Here is a 12,891-nt window from a genome sequence, read left to right on the forward strand (position 1 = left end):
ACAGCTCCTTTGACCTCTCCTAAAATCCAGGATAAGAAAGCATTTTAGAAAACTGGTAACAGTTTGAGAGATGTATACTTCAAGACTATTATGGGGATTTTTATTTCATAAGGCATTGAAAGTACATCTCCTGTCTACTGAAACAGAAGTATTTTTGAAGTACTAATGCTCCTCTTAGATAAAGGAGAATATTTAATTTGAAAAAGAAAAACGCCTATAAATTATGTTAAGTGTTAGTTAGAATTATGTGACATTTCAGTGCCTGAACACTTAGCAGTGTGAAATCTTTCTTGCTTGGGCAATGGTTTGCTTAAGTAAAAGTGCCTTTTTAGAAGTATTGTTTCCTTCACAGACTATTTTGGAAGGTTACGAATTTCAACCTAGAATGAAAGGCTACTATGGGCAAATAATACAAATCTATGTCTAATTATTCTGACACTGGGGTAGCAGTAGTAGTTGTCCAAAGTAGTCTGCCTCAGGGCTTTTAATGCTGAAAAGTCAAACTATCATTAAATCTGGTTTTTTCCAACTGCAGATCCCTGTTAAAATATGAGAGGGGCATTAAAAAATAATTTGAGTGCATCTCTGAAGAGAATTAGATCCCAGGTGTTGGGTTATTTAATGTGTATCATGGAAGGTGTTTTTCTATAAGTAAGTTGTTTGCTAGTAAAGTATGTATATAGTACGCATTTGGGGCACATCTTTCATTAGCTTGTCTCTTGTTTGCAATTTTTTAGCATGGGGGGTTTTTAACTGTTTATTTGGAGTTTTTTATGTCATGGAAGGGTTTATTTGGACCTTATTGGTCTTTGTCCTCTAGCTGCTGATTTGATCTTGTCAGTCTCCAAATTGACTAATACAACAGAGAAGGAAGGTGAAGAGATGGACTTGCAAATAAGTTGGGAGGAGTGCAGGATCAAACTCTGGCATTTTTTATGCTGCCATCAAGAACTGTTCTAAAGAGCTTTTTAATTCTTTCAAAACATGGGGGTTTTTTTTCAATGAGCATTTTATTCTTTATGTTTAAAGTATGCAGTCACTGGATTTAGTGACCTGTGGTAGAGCCTTGCTAACTCATTAGGTAAGGTGCTGGTAAGAAGGTAAGAAGGCAGTGCTACAAAGAAAGGCAGAGCAAATTTATGTCACTGATTTACTTTTTCTGTGACCCTTGTCTCAATGTCATTGTGGGCAAATAGGCATTTTTATATAAGGTGACAGCCAGAGAGTTATGGGACTTATTTGACTTTCTGTGTAAGGTAGGACTAGTTTCTTACTGCCTTTCTCAAGTATATAATGGAGACATTGATCCCATTATAACCACTGCTTATTCTTGTCTATTTTGGAGGAGAGACTAATACATATATGTGAACAAACATATTTTTACCACTTGGCATGCTCTGATTCTGATCTAATAAGGACACTCCTTTAACAAGATTACTAATGATTGCTCCTTAGTCTCTCACAAAAAAAAAAAAAAAAAAAACCACCAAAAAAACCCAAAAAAACACACAACCCCCCCCCCCCTTTCTTATTAAAGTATAATTCATTAGCATGTTGCAGTTTCATGCTGTCTCAGTTTTCAAACTCAAGACAGTGCCTCCTTTTTTTTATGAATATTACTTATGTATATCAAAGGACAGTTCATGATTTTCTTTGAAGAGTAAAGAAAAAAGATGCCTCTTAAGTTAGGTGTAGGTTTTCTTACCTTCAGTAGCCTTATGGATGAGTAAAGCAATGAAAGCATACAACACTCTACGTGAAAAGTGTAATTAGATAAACAAAAACTTTTGAGTTACCATGTTGTTTTTTCAAAATGCTGAAAAGTCAAACAATAATTCAGTAGATTTTTTTTCCAGCTGCAGATACCTGTTAAAATTTATTTAGAGCCCATGATCTGTGTGTGTGTATGCATGCATATGTGCATCTTATTAGCACGATCTGGTTAATGTAAACAAGGTGTTTCTTTTCTACACACAGATGTTTAAAGTGGGTGACCAGTCAAATTTCTCAACAATTTGACTGATAGGCCAATGCAGCAGTTGTAAACAGCAAAAAAATAGGAAATGCTCAGTAGCATTCCTTACAAGGGATATTTTAAAAATGAGTGATACAGAAAATAAGAACAGTTTGTTCAAATGGTGATATCTTAGCCGTGAAAAAGCAAGACTTAACATTTCTGCCTTAGCTGTTGTGGTAGTAATGGTGTAGCATCATTTGGAAGCTTGGTTGGTTGGGATTTATGGATGTTCTTAAAGATTTTGCAGGACACGTTTATGGGTGCTGTGTACTCTCTTAAGAGAGGTGAAAGACTAAATATAGACAAATCTCTGATTGGTATGTTTAAAGCATGTAACTCAATAGCTTTTCTTCACTTTTTTACTGACAATAGTTGGGGGGGTTATATATGTTTTGACTTCAGTTCTGTCTTTTTCTGAACTAATTATTCATCTTCTTTACTGTTCCTCTTATTAGGAATTTTGGATGCTTTCTTCGCAATGGTCCATTCCCAAATGCTCTTAAAAGGTTCCTAGACATAGGAGCTTTTGCAAAACTAGTGGTTGCATTACATAGAAGTGTGTTATGGAAACTTCAGCAACACATTTTCCCAAATTTTGTATGTTATTCACGTTAAACACTTAAATTATGTTAATACTGAGGAATTCAATGGTCTCATTCCAATATACACTTTTGAAATTAACATGTTTTGTAACCAACCCTTAGACATCTCTATATTTCGTAATATTCTCTTTAATTATCTTAAATGTCTGGCTTCTTATGGTCCAACACCCTAGTTTTGCCAATAGTCCATACGTTAAGGTAAATATTCTCCAAGTTGGAAGAAGAGATGGATCAGTGGAGAGTGAACTTCTCTTACCTGAATGTTCCATTTAAAAACAAAAGGCTGCTTTATGATAAGCAGAAAATGTCACTATTTTTTTATTTAAAAGTTAATCTTTAAAGAAAATTCTTTTGTTCTGACAATGAATGGTATTTTTAAGCCAGACTTTCCTAATAAGGTCTGTTCTTATAAATAAGCTATACTCCTACTCTGGAAAAAAAATCAAGCCAAACAAACGAAAACCACAAAAAACCATCCCCAAAACCTCCAGACAACCTCCCCACAACAAATTCAAATAACCAACCAACCAGCCTTACTTACTCAACTCTCACAGTTTCAAGTGAACGAAAGTAAATGAGTTCATTGGTTAGATTTTTCCCTGCTGAATTGATAAATTATGTCATCTATGGAGGACTGCTATTTTGGAGAGAGAAAGGGGGAAAGTTCAGAGTATAATAATTGAGGAAAATCTGCTGTTGTGCTTAAGTAATAAAAATTATTGTATGTGTGATGAAAAAAATAGAGGAAAAGCACAAGAAAAGTATGCTTTGAAACCTTTGTTCCTGAGTTTCTTGAAACTGTAATAGGTAAAATTTTCCTGTTATACTGAGTAGTAAATATAACACTAAATACTTTTGGTATATAATTTAATGTTCTTGTCAAAAAATGAATAATTTTTCTGTTTAGAATGAATATATAAACCCCAGGAACATCCCACATAATAGTTTATCGTTTTACTTATATTTGTCCCAGATGTAATCTTTTTATTTTGTGCTCTGACTTTTTTGTCATTGATTGGCTTTCCCTTTTTTTTTTTTTTTTGTCACTGCTACCTCTATTTCTGCAGGAACGAGTAGGTTATTGGTAAGTATTTCTACTAAATCAGACTTTACAAAGTTTTGCCTTAGTGAGGACCTCTTTTTTTTTTTTTTTTTTTTTTTTTTTTTTTTTTTTTTACCCTCACTTACTTTGGTAAAAACTTTGTAGACAACAGACTAATTGTCTGTAAATGCTGTGCTTTCTCAGGTCTCCATTATTGCCTTGTTTGTGTAGTAGAGTAATAGTTCTCAGATTTTCCGAGAGACTTTGTCTTCTGCATGCTTTCAAGCAGCATCATTATCTGTGCTGCCTTCTAAGATGCTGCCTTCTCCTGGGGCTTGCTCCTTTGTTCCTGTCTGCTGCGTTTCAAGTGCAGTGTTTACTTTGTCTCTCCCATTTCTTTTTTTCATAAGACCTCGTATGCATTTTGGCCAGTTTGCTCAGAAGACTTCTCTGCATCCAACAAGATGCTCTGTTTCACGTGTTCAGTTTAGTCATCCTTGTCAACCATTATTCAGCCATTTTCACATCATACCTCTTTCCCTTTTAGCTATCATTAAATATATTCTCAGCATGGAAAAGCCACCCTCTTCTCTCTTGTTATCGTGCTTCCTGTAATTTTGATCGGATTTGTTGCACTGTACAGTACAAGTTTTCAAGATATTTATGCCTGTGCAGTTTGAAAAAGTAGGACTTGATTCTTCTGATCTTGGAGCAGCTCTTCTTATATTCTCTTTTCAATGACGTGATTTATAATGGAAAATTTTCTTTAACCATGGTATGTTTTTGAAAGTAGTGACGTTATTGACAGTGTGAAGTAGGGCAGGGGAGTTTAGACAAACTGGTTCCCTGCACTTAAAAATTTGTAGTTGTCTTGCCAAATTACCCAGTTGCTCAAGAAGTGCCTTCTTCTGACAACAGAACACAGTTGTCCTGTATGTCGTCCTCCACTTGTATTGCAAAATGGTGAGTGAAAAGACCTTTTTCAGGTGTTTGAGAAAAATGTTGCTCCAGGCAATAACAGAAAATTGAGGGAGTAGCAAAATACAGGAAGAAAGAAAAAACCAAATGTATAGGTTTAGGAGAGACTGGGAATGAGACAGAAATCTTCCTCTTTGAACTGTGGTAGGTGAGTTAAGAAGAAAAAAGCAGTGGGAATATGGGGTATTTCTGAAGTAAGAGTTTTCAGGCATTTCATTTGTGTAAAAGTTTTCAGACTTCCAAGCTGGCTTGAAGTGAGTTGTCATCATAATTGAGCTAGTTAGACAGGTTGATCTTGCCTGACGAATGTAAATAAAATATGTTTGTGCTCTCAACTATTGACTGTGCTTTCTGGCTAGTTACTTTCTGAAGAAGGTAGTCATTTGGGCTCAAAAATGTGTCCACCCTGGCTGGACTTCATATTCAGACAACAGCTCAGCTGTTGGCAATTGGCACCACTTGTGCAGAAGCCTCCAAAATGGCGATAGGGTTAGTTTCTTCCCATACTTCTTATATTACCCTGCTGGTGAGGCTAGAGGGGGATCTTGCTCTTGTCTCTGCTTGTCAAAGATCTGGTGATGGAGAGATGAGAGAGAAGAAAAGTGTCTTTCTTTTCTTGTCTTTGAGTCAGGTTTTGGAAGGGAGTCATCGCACCCACATGAGAATTGTTCCCTTGGGTTCTCTTCCCTGTCCCCCTTCCTTGGGAAAATACAATGGAAGTGAAAAATAATCTTCTAGGCAAAGTCTCATTGTTAAGGGGAGTTTTTGGTTGCTAGTTGAAAATATGCTTCTCAAGCATTGTAAGCCAAAAGCTAAAATCTTCTGGGTTTAGGGTGTGAGTGGAGCCTTTTTAATATGAAAACCGAGGCTTGCTCCCAACCAAAGTTTATATACACACTTTTGAGTCTTCAGCTACTTCAGATCCATTGAGAAACGTGTGATATGGATCTGTGATGGGAAGGGTGTGCCATGTCTGAAATGCAGGTAATGAAGTAATAAGTTAAAAAGTGAATTAATGGTTTACAAGTAATTTGAAAAACTGTTCTTTACGTGCTAGTCAGTTTGAAAGTGCCAGTATTCTAGGACTTTGGATGATGGAGACTCAAGCAATCTCTCATTTAGCTTGACTACAGATCCCTATGGGTGATGGGTTGGGAGGATAACACTGACCTGCGAAACAGGTGGAGCTAAAACGGTCTTTTCTTCTCCCTTTGTTGGGTGCTTGCATCGATCGGAAATGTTAGTCTTAAAAGGCTGTTCCTCTAATTACAGCTGTTCTTATTTTTCGATTTGAAGTTAATATCAATCTTTCCACAGGTCTTGCATGCCTGTAACTTCATCTTCTAGTTTGCAAGATATATTAAAATTGGGCTTTTTTCCTTTCTCTTAATGGTTGTGTTCATTCAGTTTCTACAACTGTTCAGCTGTCAATTGTAATCAACATCACATTATACTTTTACATTGATATTAGGCACCTGAAGTTGTGTATTTGATAAAGGCTTTGTTTATGAGTCAGAAAATGTCTTGTTCAATTTCTCTTCTTCATTCTGTACTGCATTATTTTTCAGTGATTACTGCTGAAGATCTAACTTTCCCACTTACCAAGATGAAGGGAGCTGAAGAAGTTATGATTCTGTCTTCCATAACTTCCATAACTTTTTGCTTAGGAGATTAAGTATTGTCCTATGGACTCTTAACTCAAATAGTTTGGGTTTGTTTTTATCCCCCACTTTATATATCCCCCTTTCCCACTGAGTTCTGTGGGACATTTAAATCAGAAAATACAAGAGAAAATACCTTGTTTCCCTCAAGGGATTCACAGATTGGTTTACTTCAACAAAAAGTGTTATGGCGCAAAAGTGGGGAAGAAAACCCCACTAGATTATGAACCTGAAATCAGTAAGTGCTTATTTGTTCTTAACTGTGACCCCGTTTTCTAAAAAAGACAGAGCTTAGAATGTTTGTGCTGTGTTCCTTATTTCTATTTGAATTCATATTCTCTCCCAAAGTGAGGGGAGTATTTCTTTATTTCTTTTCATCTCTAGAAGTCTTTTCCAGGTGGTGCTACATTCTCCTGCCTTAGACAATTGTCAGCATAAGGAAGGGTGAAAGGTAGAGAATCAGATGTGATTTTTCACCGAGACATTTTCTTCCTTAACAAAAAACTTAAGTCCATAAAATGGCAAACTTTCTCTGAGTAGCCATTTGTATTGCCATCTACAGCACTTAGAAAATTTCCTGTAGAAGTTTCCCTGGCAATTGGTAATGCTCTTTTTTCTTTTGCTTTCTAACTTAAAGACTTGAAAATGTTAGTTCTTTGTTCTTGAATTTAGTGTGAAATAATTTTCATATTCTCTTTGATGGTTAGGGTAAACTTGCTGGGCAAGATGTTAGCTGTGTTAAAGCAATATGCTTTCATGTACAAAGCTTCGTGGTTTTGAGCTTATAGAATTACTCATTCTGTTTTTCCATTTCGGCTGTCTGAGGAGAAGAGAGAATTCTCTGACCATATAACTCTGATAGGCCATGAGGTCTTTACTGGACAGCTTTTTTTTTTTTTTTTTTTTTTTTTTTTTTTTTTTTTTTTTTTTTTTTTTTAACTTCTTCAGGTTTTACAAATTCGTTTACAGAGGAAGGAGGGAGTAACAGAATTTTATCTTCACCAGAATTGTTACTTTACCAAAAAGCTGAATTATTTCCATTTATTTTTCTGCCGTTCTTAAAATTTCACTTCATAGTCTTCTACACAGTTGAACAGAAAAGGAAGAAGTGGAAGAAACAGAGGCATTATGCTTTAACTTTAAAATGTTTATGATATTTTGATGTATATTCTTATATGCCAACTTAGAGAATTTGGTCTCGGTGAAAAAGTAGGTGGATTCTGAAGTAGTTGGGGAAAAAATTCCTACAGCTGCTTTAGGAAAGCAATTCAAATGCAATATCACAGTGGTCTGCTTTGAGTCTGTTTTCAGTCAACTTCTTTTTTTGGAGGCTGGGCACTTGAAGGAACTAAATAAAATGCTAAACTTACTAGAACTACAGAAGGCAAAATTTACGTTCATAATTTTTTTAACAAGTTAAAAGAGTGCTAATAATGGGTTAAAAAAAGACACAAGAGTTAATAAATGTGAGCAGAAATACAACATTAAAAGTGGACTTGGCTAGCAACAGTTCTGCTGAAGATTATGGGGTTGTTTTGAGACATGAGAGGAATGAGCCAATCACCTGTTGGTTTGTTTAAAATGCACCTACCTATATATACACACACCCATAGAAGAGATATCACTGTGTGTAGATAGGTCTGTATATACTAACACCTAGTGTAATGGAACAATGTGATAGGTAAGTATTCATTTCTGCTTAGGACTTGTGAAGTCTTAGCCTGAAAGCTCTGCCCAGTTCTTGGCAAGGTACCATGGTAAGATTGGAGAGAAGCCAGAGGACAAGAAGAGCAATAAAAGGTTTAAGCACCAGGGCCTGTGAGGAAACATTGGAGTAACCTGTTTTTTTTCAGACTGTGGAAAAATATAAAGGATGCACACTTCCCAGTGTCTGCTTGTGTTTTATACTGAGCAGAGTTACTGACTATTTTCCATGTCTACTGAACACATAAGAAGTAACCAACTCCTTTTTTTTGTGTTGTATTGTTTCATTTTTATCACTATTATGCAGGCTTTCTTTGTGTGACAGTCATTTTGCATACCACCCTCATACCATCAGATTTACTGGATGCTGTGTTTCCAGATTGTTTGTATTTCTTTTTCTAAGTACCACAGAACATGTGTGACTATGTAAGTGACATTTGTCAGGCATCTTATTCTCAAATACACCTTAGAAAAAAGTGTGTGGATGCAAGGATTTCTCTTATGACTTCTTTAAATGCAAAAACAAGGTGGATTTATCCATCTTATTTGAAAACACAAGGCTACAAAGATTTAAAATAGTAATTTGCTGCATACTTTAAAAGAGCAGCTGCTCCCATTCTACTTTTAGTTTAGCTTTGGCAGTGTTCCAATTGATGTTTTCTGCTGAAAAGTTACTCTGATCAGGCTGATTCAATCTTTTGTGTTGGTGCAGATTTTATTGGTGCTTGCTTCTTGCTACAACTGTTTAATATTGACTGAAAGGATCATCCACTCTTCTGTGCAAGTCTAACATGTTTCTTTATGTGCAATTCTGTGACACTCTGCACTGTGTTGTCTGGAAGCTCTTAGCTGTTCTCTTTTTTTTTTGTGCCACAAGTAGATATTCCAGAATAAATGCTGGCATGATTTTGTAAAAATCTTAGCAGGCCAGGAGTTTGTTTTTCGTTGGACATTTTATATTTGCTCTGCTGTGCACTGAAGTGCAAGTTAAGCAGTCTGATGTTTGCAAAGCAAGGCAAGCACACTAAGGTATCACTAAGAGGTTGAAACTGGTACCGATAGAATGAGTGGCCACCCATCAGCCTGGCCCTGTGCGTAGTTCCCAAGTCTGCCAGAAATGAAAAATGTGAGTTTGGTTAGGTGGATGTGAGAGAAGGTGGGATTTCTTGGCTAACTGGAGGTTCATTTGCAAAAGATGGCAGAGCTTGAAGAAAGTGATGCATTCAAAAGAGAGTGAGAGACAGAATCACCTCTGATGTAAGTCCTGATACTTAAACAGGTTTAGTTATTTCAGATTTTGTGTGTCATCTTGGGATTTTCTAGTAGCTGTGCCGCAACTTTCTGTTCTGTCTTTCTGTTCTCTTCTCTACATTTCTTGTAATTGTAATTTTTTTTTGTTGTGTTTTAAGCAATGTGTTACTTTCACTATTGTAGTCAGGGTTGTGAAACTAAGTGGTGGGAGCTTATAAGAATTTGGCTCTGTGCCCTCCTAAGGATGCAGTTGTGATAGTCAGCTAGAGGTGTGTGCTTGCTCAGTTTTGGTGCTCAGTTCTTTAGTGCTGTACTTCTGTACATAGGGAGTGGGGTGAGAGGTGGTCCTTCAGCTGATGCAGGCTGAGTTCTCTGCTATGGGAGAAGGAAGGACAACTTTGCAGTGATGTACTGACAGTGACAATGCTAATACAAAGGTGCTGGTTGTCATCTGGGACAAAAATAAAGTTTGCTGTGAAATCATCACCTTCCTAAGAGATCTGTATATTTACTTAGATCTGTATATTGTCTGATGTGCTCTCCCTGTAAAGAGAGGGAGAAAGTGGTTGACTGAGTTTCATAGATTTTCAGAAGACCCTTCACATGATGCTACCTCACCTGATAACTGCTTCTGCTTTTTTGTCCAAACGTCTGTGAATTATCTTCAAAACTCAGTAGAACAAGTCATGTAAAGAGCAAGTTATTTCTGACCCATTGCTGATTGTTAAAGTCATGTGAAACTTTCTTTAAGTCAGTGGAATTCTTCCTTGGGAAGATGGTAAAAACAAACGTAGGCTATAAATGTTGTTAGCCTGCTGGGCAGGGTACAATAGAGTCTTTGTTCTTACCCAGTACTTAATTGTAAACTGGGTCATGAAACTATTGCCTTCTGATTTGAGAAAAGGTAGGAAAATATGAACTTTTTTAAGGACCTTCAACTGGCTTGTGGACAGTGTAGATTGTTTGCTTATTTACATGTTTCAAATACGGTTAGAATAAAATAAATATTTAGTCTATAGTCAAAATTATTGTTCTTTGGGATTACTGAAAGGAGTTGGAAATGGTCATTTCCTTCACACAAAACTTACACTATGCATCTGCTGGGGAAGATGGCTAAATCCAGGAGCTGGATTGCAGCAGACCATTGTGAAGGAATGAGAAATCAGATTTCACTTGTTTTTAAAGAATGTTTTAGCACGTATTGTGAGCCCAGGGCTCTTTTTCTGCTATTATGCTAGCTTCTGGCAGACAGCTGATTGTAGTCACTGGAAAAGCATATTTTCCACAAATGCGCCTTTTACTTCTGTCAGCTAAGTTGTTCCTTAAAGCTTTGTTAAGTGTGATGACCTCTGTTCTTTGGGTTCTTCAGTTCTGCACACTGAGTAGAGCTACAGCAGTCTGGTATCCCAGACTTGCTGTGTCAGGAGGATGTTTGTAGTTGTTTAACCATTACCTTCACATCCCCCCTGACACAGGACAAGCCACAACAAAATGTACTGTTAAAATACTTACTATGTTGCTAGAACACAGCTTATTTACTAGGTTTAAGGACAGTATTCACCTGAATACTCTAGATGGATAACCTGAAATATTTTTCACAGCTGTCTATCTTCAAGCATGGTTTTAAGTAAAAGCATTATTATTATTAAATTATCATTATTATTCACTCAAGCTTTCCTCAATTTTTTTTTTTTTTTTTTTTAATTAAAATATTTTCTCCAAGAATTCCTGGGATACCTACCTTCTTAAAACTGTCAACTTTAACAGTGGTTCTAAGGACCTGTTGGTGGTTGTCCATGGCCTCTGTCACTCCCAATTACATGTGCTCATGGCTCTAGGGAATAAGCTAGAAGAGTTCTGTCCAGAAGGCAGAGAGAACTTGTTAATGACTGTCTCAGTGCTTAACTAGCCATAAACTTAAAAGTTAACTTGCTGTAATACAAATACCCCCTTCTGTCACAGCAGGACTTGTTCTGAAGCATATGAGGAGGTTAGAGGCTTTTTCACATCAAACTGTGTTGTCAATTATGCTTTATAGAAGCATATAAATGACAATAATGCTTGGGTCTTAAGTCTAGTCAAAACCTAGTAATCAGCAGCAAAAGGGTGATAAAGATTGAAAGAAAATTTACCCTGGGTGAGTTTTTGAAGAAACCATAACAGAATAGTAGTGGGTGGGTTGGGTGTTTGGAGGACTGAGATACTAATTTCGATTTTAGTCATGTTGAGGTGTAGCCTGTGTGAAGGAGGCTACATGGTGTCTGAAAGGTCACTGATAAGGCTTTCAGCAAGTAAATGAATACTTTCAACTGCTTTTTCCAGAAGACGTGTTTGGCTGTGCTATGCCTGTTGATTTGTTGTTTGTGAAAATGTGGGTTGCGGGGGGAGGAATAAAATTAAGAAGAGAAGAGCAGTGTTTAAACTGAAGTGTAAGATTGACACAAAGAAGAAATAGATCTGACTAAAATTGGAAGAAGCAGAACTGTACTTCATCTCAGGAAGTGGTTTCTAGCACATGTTCAGCTGCTGCCCTGAGTTCCTTATGGTCGTACTAGCTGTGCTCTTTGACTTGCTTCCTATGAGCTGCCTGTAAGAACTAAATCATTTTCTTGACAAAGGAAGTGCAATACTTGTATCAAGTGCTAATGCTTCAGGTTAGTTGCTTGATCTACATCTGGATAATAATTAACGGTAAAGGTGAAAATTCAGGCATCAGTTACTTGAAAGTGCAGCACCGAGTTGCTTGTCATCCTTGACTGACTCCGTTTATTGTGGACTCCCAAGGTTAGAAGTAGAAAAGCAAGAGGCAGCAAACTAAAACATGTGGGAGCAGGCCCAGGTGGGCCTGCTGCTGGGAGGTGCAGTGACCTTTTTGACAGGCCTGCATCATTACTCTTCACAGCATCAGAGAAGAAGTTGTGCCTTTGTCCTGGGAGTGGCTGTAGATTAGATATTTTTGCCCAATGTTGTCCTGTTGGACAATCTGCGTGTAGGTGTACTCCTTAACAACTGTTATGCATCGAGATGATCCCTGTTGGTGGTTTCTTTGTCTCTCACTTGTGTGTTAATTGTTCAGCAGATCAAAACCAATCAGGCTCTTCTGTGGACTGTAAAAGTTGTCCAGCTGATCTTGTCCTTTAACTGGAAGACTGCTGTCTTTGGCAATGACTTAAATTAAGGTATTAAGCACTTTTGTCATAGACTGTTATGCAGTTGCCTCACAATCCAGACTGTCTTAATTATTCCTTACCCCATGTTGCCTGAGGCGGTGACCTCAAAAGCTAAACAAGGTCACGCTTGGCTAGGATGAGAGCAGTCAAATAAATTCAGTGCTACAGGAAGTATTAGTGATTCAGTAGGTGAGGCAACACCCCGAGTTAATATTTTCCCAGTGCCCCAGACTGGTAAAAGATGCTGCAGCTTGTATGATAAGATGTAAAACCAAGATCCTTGGTTAAAGTTTCAGTGCAATTCCTGGTAAAAATGAGCATGTTAATTCAGGAGTCCTGCCCAAGTTCAAATTTTAATGGCTATATCCTCTACACATTTGTAATTTCTGTTTTAGTGGAGTCATAAGATCCTCTTGCTCCTGCGCTAAACTGGTCTTAAGTTGTTGAGAAAATTTGCGTTCCAGAG

At 37.1% G+C, this 12,891-nt stretch overlaps 1 protein-coding gene across 1 annotated transcript in view; it reads left to right on the top strand.

Moving 5' to 3' along the window:
• The window catches only part of ZNRF2 (zinc and ring finger 2), a 57,924-nt gene that overhangs the window by 17,269 nt on the left and 27,764 nt on the right, over positions 1-12,891 (top strand). The gene's annotated exons all lie outside the window — the stretch shown is intronic.

Source organism: Hirundo rustica, chromosome 1, assembly GCF_015227805.2.
Source record: "Hirundo rustica isolate bHirRus1 chromosome 1, bHirRus1.pri.v3, whole genome shotgun sequence".
NCBI classification, from domain to species: Eukaryota; Metazoa; Chordata; class Aves; order Passeriformes; family Hirundinidae; genus Hirundo; species Hirundo rustica.